The sequence below is a fragment of the Hevea brasiliensis genome, chromosome 8 (genome assembly GCF_030052815.1).
Source record: "Hevea brasiliensis isolate MT/VB/25A 57/8 chromosome 8, ASM3005281v1, whole genome shotgun sequence".
In the NCBI taxonomy this organism is placed as follows: Eukaryota; Viridiplantae; Streptophyta; class Magnoliopsida; order Malpighiales; family Euphorbiaceae; genus Hevea; species Hevea brasiliensis.
This window is the reverse complement of record NC_079500.1, coordinates 21,046,093-21,054,261: the sequence shown is the minus strand read 5'-3', so window position 1 is coordinate 21,054,261 and position 8,169 is coordinate 21,046,093.

Here is an 8,169-nt window from a genome sequence, read left to right as displayed (position 1 = left end):
ATGATGTGCAAACTAAAAACAAGGGAAAAGAAAAAGAAAACGTAGCGGCCTCGTTTCAATTACGAAGAAAGATAAACGATAGTTCTTCGTAAAACGACGTGTCGTTTAATCAACAAAATTATTATACTAACGAAAATTGATTCTTTCATATATATATATATATATATATATATATATATATATATATATATATATATATATATAAAGGACTAAGTTTGATAGTGGCTTCATTTCAGTCATTTAAAATATATAATTTTAAGTGAACATGAGCTATGTATGCTTGGTTCTGTGATTGGGTTATGCAGTGGTTGGTTTTTATAGCCACTAGATATTGCAGTCAGCTTTTTATTTGGCACAGGAATCCACCAGCAAATACCTTCTCCTGATGATTCATCCACCACTGGTTTGATGAGGTTTAACCGTAAAGACAGGAAGCCAGTTGATACCTTCAAGATCTGTGAACAACAATTGGAGACTCTAATTTCCCCTAGCGATTTCAATGGTGAATCCTCTAATCCTTTTAGCCCATCTGGTAAGTCCTTAATTCCTTGATATCTACTTAAACAAATTCTTAAATTCCCAGCTTATTAATATTCCCAGAAAAAAAAAAAAGTAAATCAATCAGCACTCTCACGTCTAAAAAATATAAGAGAGGATAAAATTTAATGACATTTTAAAAACGATTTCGTAAGGAGTAACCTAATATATATCACGTCGACCTAATAAAAGAAAATTTGATTGAAGAAAATGCTACAAAAGAGCATTTTTAAGTGTTGCCTAACTGTTATACAAGATGAAAAGTAAGCCCATAATCAGCAGCCCAATGTCTACAGTGGACAATTTCTTGTATGTATAAGTCATGGCCCAATAACAATGCCCAATTGATAAAATACAAGTAAAAGAAAATATCTATTTTTTCAAAATTCCTTTTTTTTTTTTCCCCTATTATGCGTCCATTTCTAATGATTATTAATTATTAGAATAAAAATGATAAATTATGATTATTATCTCAAATTGGCACCGATTATTAATAATAGGTGTTAATTATGAATTGCCAGTGATAATCAATCGCGTAAATAAGTAGCAATGAATATGATGGATATATTTTTTGATACAATATTTCATTAATGGAAAAAAAAGAATAAAAGTGAAGTATAAATTAATATATTATATTTTTATAGAAACAAAATTAATTATTTATTTAAAAAAATAATATAAAAAAATTAAAAGATATAATAGTATTAAAAAAGCAGGTTGGCTAAAAGGTAAGCCGTGCGAACTTTATTATTCAATTTCATTGTGTTTTTACAAACCTTATCAAATAATATCTAATGATCTACTAAAGGAATAATCTACATATCATAAAATGCTCTTCTCCAAAAAAAAATAAAATAACTCATTAATAAAAACATATAATCACTCCATTAAAAAAAGAAAAATACAATAAAATTATGTACTCGAGATCTAATCTATTTATAATAAAATAAACCCACAATTCATTTAAAATAAAAAAAAAAATTTGAAAGTTATTAGAAAAAAATATAAAAAAATAAAGTAAAAAACTGGAAGGGAGCTGTTATCACTGGTAATAACTCTCATTGGTACTTACCTAAAGAGGAGATGAAAATAAGAAAATCATATCGAAGGAGAATATGACAGATAAATTAATAAATATATGTTGATATAATTTTTTAAAAGTTAAAAATAATTTAGCTCTCTCTTTGATGAAGAATGCTCAACACGCAAGGACATGCAGAAAATTGTTGCATGAGAAAAATATTAGTTTCCAATTTCCTCTGTGATTGTATTTGGGCCAAGGGAGGGTGAAATTGGGCCCAGTCCAACACAGTTTTTCTAGGTCACCGGTTCAGAAGTTCTTCATCACAACGAGCAAATGGAGTTAAAAAATTTTATTTTTTAATTGTTCATTAAGAAATCCTTAATTTTCCCTAAAATTAAAATAAAAAATATATTTTTTTTTTTACCATGCAACCAATTAAAAATTTTTCTTTTATTGTTAAATAAGTAGATTTTTCTAAAGAAATATGTTAATTAATAATTATAAAAGCTATTTTAACTATTTAATTTTAAATAGATAAAATTATACATATATTTTTAATGATTAAAAATATTTCAAAAAATAAAAAATAGAAAAAGATTTTACCTTCAATAAGATCAACTTTTAACTTTATAAATTTTAGCTTGTTTAACTAAAATCATTAAGTTGTTATTTATTATCTTATGTTTGATAAATTTTATATTAGAAGAGTTATAAATGAGTCGAACTACTCGTGAAATGTTTGAAGCTTGACTCAATTGGCTTAGTTTGATTAGTTTTTTAAATAAACCAAGTTTATGAATTTTTTAATATTAAATGATTATCTAATTTAAAATTAAATCAATAAACTTTAGTTTCCTACTTTTAAAATCATTTCTAAAAATTAAAATTTCAGATTGATAAAATTAGAAGAAGAAAAAAAGCAAAATAGATATTGTTTTCCAAACAAAACTTTAGTACCCAATAATATTTGGGCCTAAAGATTTGATAGCCCCAGCTTGTGAGAGAGATTGATCCCTCATCTTCTACCTTTTATGAAATAGGCTGTTCTTCTTCATTTCTTTTTATTCTGAAAGATAATAAGTAGGCTGTTCTTCAAGGGTAAGAAAAAGGGTATAAAGTGAAGTTGATTAAATGAGATTATGACCAGGCTTTTTCCATGGAGGTGCCCACTCATTTCTCTAAGTTAGTAGTGCACCTGCTTTGGAGCTTAAAGGGGAAGGCTGGTGTTGATGCTTCAAGAAAGAGCACCATATGGTTTGGGACCCACATAAGCCCATATGCTTTATACCCCCTTTGATTTGTTAATGATTTTGCTCCTCCAATCACTAACACACTTTAGCATTGATGTTTCTATTTCAGTTAAGCATAAAAAGAAATTAATATATATTTGGATAAATTACTATTAAATCCTTATAATTTATCAAAATTGATTATACTCAATTAAAATATCCCTATATTTTATAAAATTAAACTTTTTAACCCTTTCATTAAAAAAAATCTTAACAAAGTTATTTTAGTTTTGAATATTTATAATGTTTAATTCTTGTAATTTTAACTATTTATATTATTTAATCTTATAATTGTAAATATTCACATCATTTATTTCTTTTATAAAAATAAAATAAATTGACTAATTTTTTTAATAGAAATCTAACCAATGGATTAATAAAAAGTTTGATTTTATTAAATATAAAGGGGTTTTAATTGAATTTTAAAAAATAAAGACTGGATAATTATTTTTTATAAACTGGAAAAATCTCAAAGTAATTTATCCTATCTAATATTTCCCAAGGAGGTTAATTAATTGTCAAAAAAATTTTATTCAATAATACCATATTCATCTTTAAAATTATAATGTAAGTCTGAAAATTCAATCTGTATACAATTGATTAAAAAATTATTAAATACATATGTAAAATTTATTCAAATATTACTTAATTTCAAATATTAAAATAGCATACATGAGATTAGTATCATAGGGATCAAATGCTTATTTGTAAATAAAAATTTTTAATTTCAATTTTATACTATTGCTTTAAGTAATCAATATAAAATGCATTAGATTAAAATTCAATCAGTAGGTTAGTGGATTAACTTGGAAATCTTTTGGAAATCTTTAATTTCCGATAACAATTAATGACTTTTATAAAACTAAATTGAAGTTTAGTGATTTTAATGAAAAAAAAATTTTAAATTTAATAATTTTTATAAAAACACTGATAAAGTTGAGTGAATGCATGTAATATTTATCTTTTAAATAATAATAAATGAGAAACTAACTTGTTAAGTTTAGTATTAAAGTTAAAATTATTATATACTCCGTTTGTTTAAAGGTCTTGGAAAATATTTTTCTTATTTTTTAATGTTTGGGGGTGTTTAAGAAATTTGGTCAAAGGAAAATAAGTTGTTGATCAAAGAAAAATAATCTCAAAATCCCCTTGTTAAAATCAGAAGTCATTTTTTTAACCTCATTCTCCCAACTTTCACAATACTTAACTTGGTAAATTTTGTGAATGATAACATAAAATACTAGGCATATGTCAAACAACAGAAAATATTTTTATAAAAATTATTTTTTAAAAAAATAATTTTTATTGAAAATATTTTTTACATATACATTATTTTTCGTGAAATAAATGGAGGCTAAAATGCATGAGAAATTATTTTATATTTTTTTTATTAATTTTAGCATTCTCATAGTGTGAATGTAGATGTGAGTTCTCATGCTAATATATATAGAATCAAGTAGTTTTTTAAAATTGCTACTTTAGTGGCACATGTTGCTAGAAAGAAATGTGCAAAAGCAAGTTGTTATATATTCAATTAATTGATTTTTTTTTTCAAAGAGATCAATTTTATTCATAAATAATTAAATAAAATTTTTATAATTATATTAATAAATTATAATAAAATTATCCTTTCAAATCATTAATAATTGTAAATTAATTCGGTTCTAAAATTATAATAATATTTTTACTATATTTTATTCATTACATTGAGATCTACATATTTGATATATAACTTTTTGAAAATTTAACATCTTTTGATACATTAGAAAAAAAATATATTTTAAAAATATAAAAACCAAAATTGATTAATTTTTTAATAATTAAAAACTCTTATATTAAAAAAGAAAAAAAATTATATCCCTTAATAAATGAAAATTTTGTGAAAAAGGAGAAATATTAAATAAAATAATTAAAATGCTTTATTTCTTTAATTAGAAAAACATTGATGGCTGGCTGCAATGCAAAAGAATCTTTCTAAAAGAGGAAAAATAAAAGAGAGAAAAGATAAGGAGAAGTAATAGAATTTTATCACTGATTCACATTTTTCTTATTTAAATATATTCTAAAAAACATGTCATAAATCCAAACGTTCACATTATACTTTGCAAGATAATCAATATATTGTGTACTTAAAAATAAAAATAAAAATAACTTCTATTATATAACAATAAAAACTCCTATGAAGAAAGCAAAATATTCTTTTTAAATACTATATTATAATTTATCTCTAAAAATATGTTGATATATTTATTTATTTTAGGCTTATAAGTTGAGTTTATAAATTAAAAAAATTAATTTTTTTATTTTGGTGCTTAAAAGCTTGTGTTTGTAATCTAATTTGATCAAATATTTTATTATATTATTTTTATTTAATTTGTATTATTTCATCATAAATCTCATTTAATATCTTTTTTAGTCATTATAATAATAATAATACTTATAAGCTATCTTTTACCAACTTATAAATACTTTAATTAAATATGTAATTATTTAAAATTTTAAATATTTATAAATTTAAAATAAATCAAGTTTTTTATTATATTATCCTTATTTAATCTGTAAAATTTCATTATAAATCTCATTTAACATCTTTTTTAATAATAAATGTGTTTATAAGTTATCTTTTACCAAACACATTAACTACTTATCAGTCTCTTTTAAGTACTTTAATTAAACATGTAAATGTTTAAAATTTTACATTCTTATAAATTTAAATTAACTTATAAGTTTTAGGGATTTATAAACTGATTTTTGATAAATTAAGTTAAACATCCTCTAAATCAAAAGTTTATTAATATATATATATTCAAAATTAAAAAAAAAACACTAAAAAAGAAATGGGATGTCTTTACAATTTAGGGCAGGCATAGGTCCTTTTTGCAAATTAACAATGGCCCATAAAACCAATTATATATAGTTCTTTCAGTTGTAAATACAATATGTCCCACATTTGATATGAAAATATTCATCAAAGAAGAGAGAGTAAATATTTAAAGGTGAAGGCTACTATTGAGTGTATGTTAACAAACTAATGTAAGATATTTATGCTAGAATGATGGGACTCATAAGGACATGAATTTCCAAATCACAAACAAAAATACTTGTGGGAGCAATTAGAGAATCCAAAAGAATATCTTAGGCATAGCAAGCTCACATGAGATGCCAACACATACATGCAAAGAACACAATCCTATCATCTGGATTTGTTGATTTGTAATGTATCATGAACACAATCCTAATGTGTTTTGAAATAATGATCATAGAATAAAAAGAAAAACTAATTAGTTCATCACTGTATTTTGAAAAATACTATTATTTAGTTCCTCTATTTTAGTGGAACTAATTAGTTAGTCTTTAAATTTTTAAAAACACAATATTTAAAAAAAATATATTTCTAAATAAAAATAGAAGTTTTGCTATGTAGAGGTTAAATATGAATTTACAATTTTTTTTTTAAATTGTTCAAGTTTTTCATCACATTCCTTGGACATTATTTTTATATTTTTTATATTAAAAAATATTTTTCCTTAATTACTTAGAAATATAAGAAAACTGATTAACCTTTTTGTAGAGAAAACTTGTACCATTTTTATCAAATGATAAAAGCAAAAAGATAATAAAGGGGAGAAGGGTGTGGATGCAAAGGAGAAAAAAAATATGTAGAGATATAAGAGAAGGTAAGAGAGCAATAAAGGGGAAAGATTAGGATAACTTATGTATAAAAAAATAATTATGAAATAAAATGGTAAACAAAACCAAATTATAGAACTAACTAATTTATTTTTTTAAAATATAAGAGCTAATTGATTAGTGTTACTAAAATAGATTACCTAAATAGTAGTTTGACTGATATTAACTAACAAAAAAAATAATGGAGGGAATAAACATTTTACCAGAAGTAAATATAAAGAATAAATAATATATTTTTTAAAATGCATGGATCAAATAGTTAGTTTTATTAAAACATCAAAATTAAATAATAATTTATTTAAAATAAAAATAATCATAAAAATTTTAATTAATATTTTTTTTATTGAAGGCATAATAAATTGAATATCAACAGATGAGTTATATAGTGAGAGATAACATTTTTTCTTTTTCAATATAAAAGTGAATAATCTTATAATAAGTAAATAAAAATATTTGAATTTTCACATCTTCACTCTCTTTACTTTAATAGCGAAGGAAAATCAATTAAATTATTTTTATTAACAAATTTTAATTAAAATTGAATATAGATTATTTAATAATAATGATAACAATTTAAACTACCCTTGGTGTTATCCTCTCTCAACCTTTATTTTATTTTATTTATTGGCAGACAATGCCATAAGATGTCTTTGACAATAATGAATAATTTTTGGATAAGAATAGTGAAGCTAAAGCATATATGTTGAAAAAATTCCTCAGATTCTCTATGCAAGAGCAATATCCTCTTAATATCTTTCTTTTTCTATTGAATTAATTAACAACCAATTTTGTGCTAGCCAGGCCATTATGTGGATATATGCTGTCAGTAATTAATCAAACACCAGACAGCTCTTTAGTCAAAAGTAGTGTCATAAAATTATTTTTAAAAATAAATAAATCAAAATAAAGGTCAATTCAATGATCTAATTAGAGAAGAAATTTGAATTGATATAATTAATTTAAATTTTAATTTAAAAATTAAATAATTATTATTTTTTTTAAAATCAATTACCACTTCAACCTACAATTTGTAAATTAATTCGAATTTTTTTTATAATATATAATTTGATAAATAAATCAAATTAATCTATAAATTTAAAATGCTCTGATCTGAAAAGAATCCAAATCCATGCATATGTTTGCCCCCTATAGTGTGAAGTGATCCCTTGTGAGCAGTTATACACTATCACTGCATATGAATAATTGGAAGCGAAAAGTACCTCTATGAGATATAGCTATTAAGCAAAATGGATGGTGGGGCAGGAAAAGTAATAATAAAGAAGAGTGAAGTTGGAAAATAAGATTTAAACACTCAATTATTTTTTAGAGTATTTCTGAATTATATATATATTATTTCAAATGAAATCAATAGGCTATCGCCTCCAAATAGTTGGGTTAGGTAGTAAGAGAGATTCATTCAATATGGTAAGTTTCAAATTTAAATCTCATTGTTAGTCTCTTAATGTAGTGGCATATCTATATCCAATTAACCCCATCTACAGAAATATCCTAAACTTTGGCCTTAACATATATAGGTGCGATGGGAATATTTATAGATGTGCAAGAATGTGAAAGATACTTATAGATGTGTAAGAATGTGAAAGATTCAATGTTTAATTTCCTACCGGC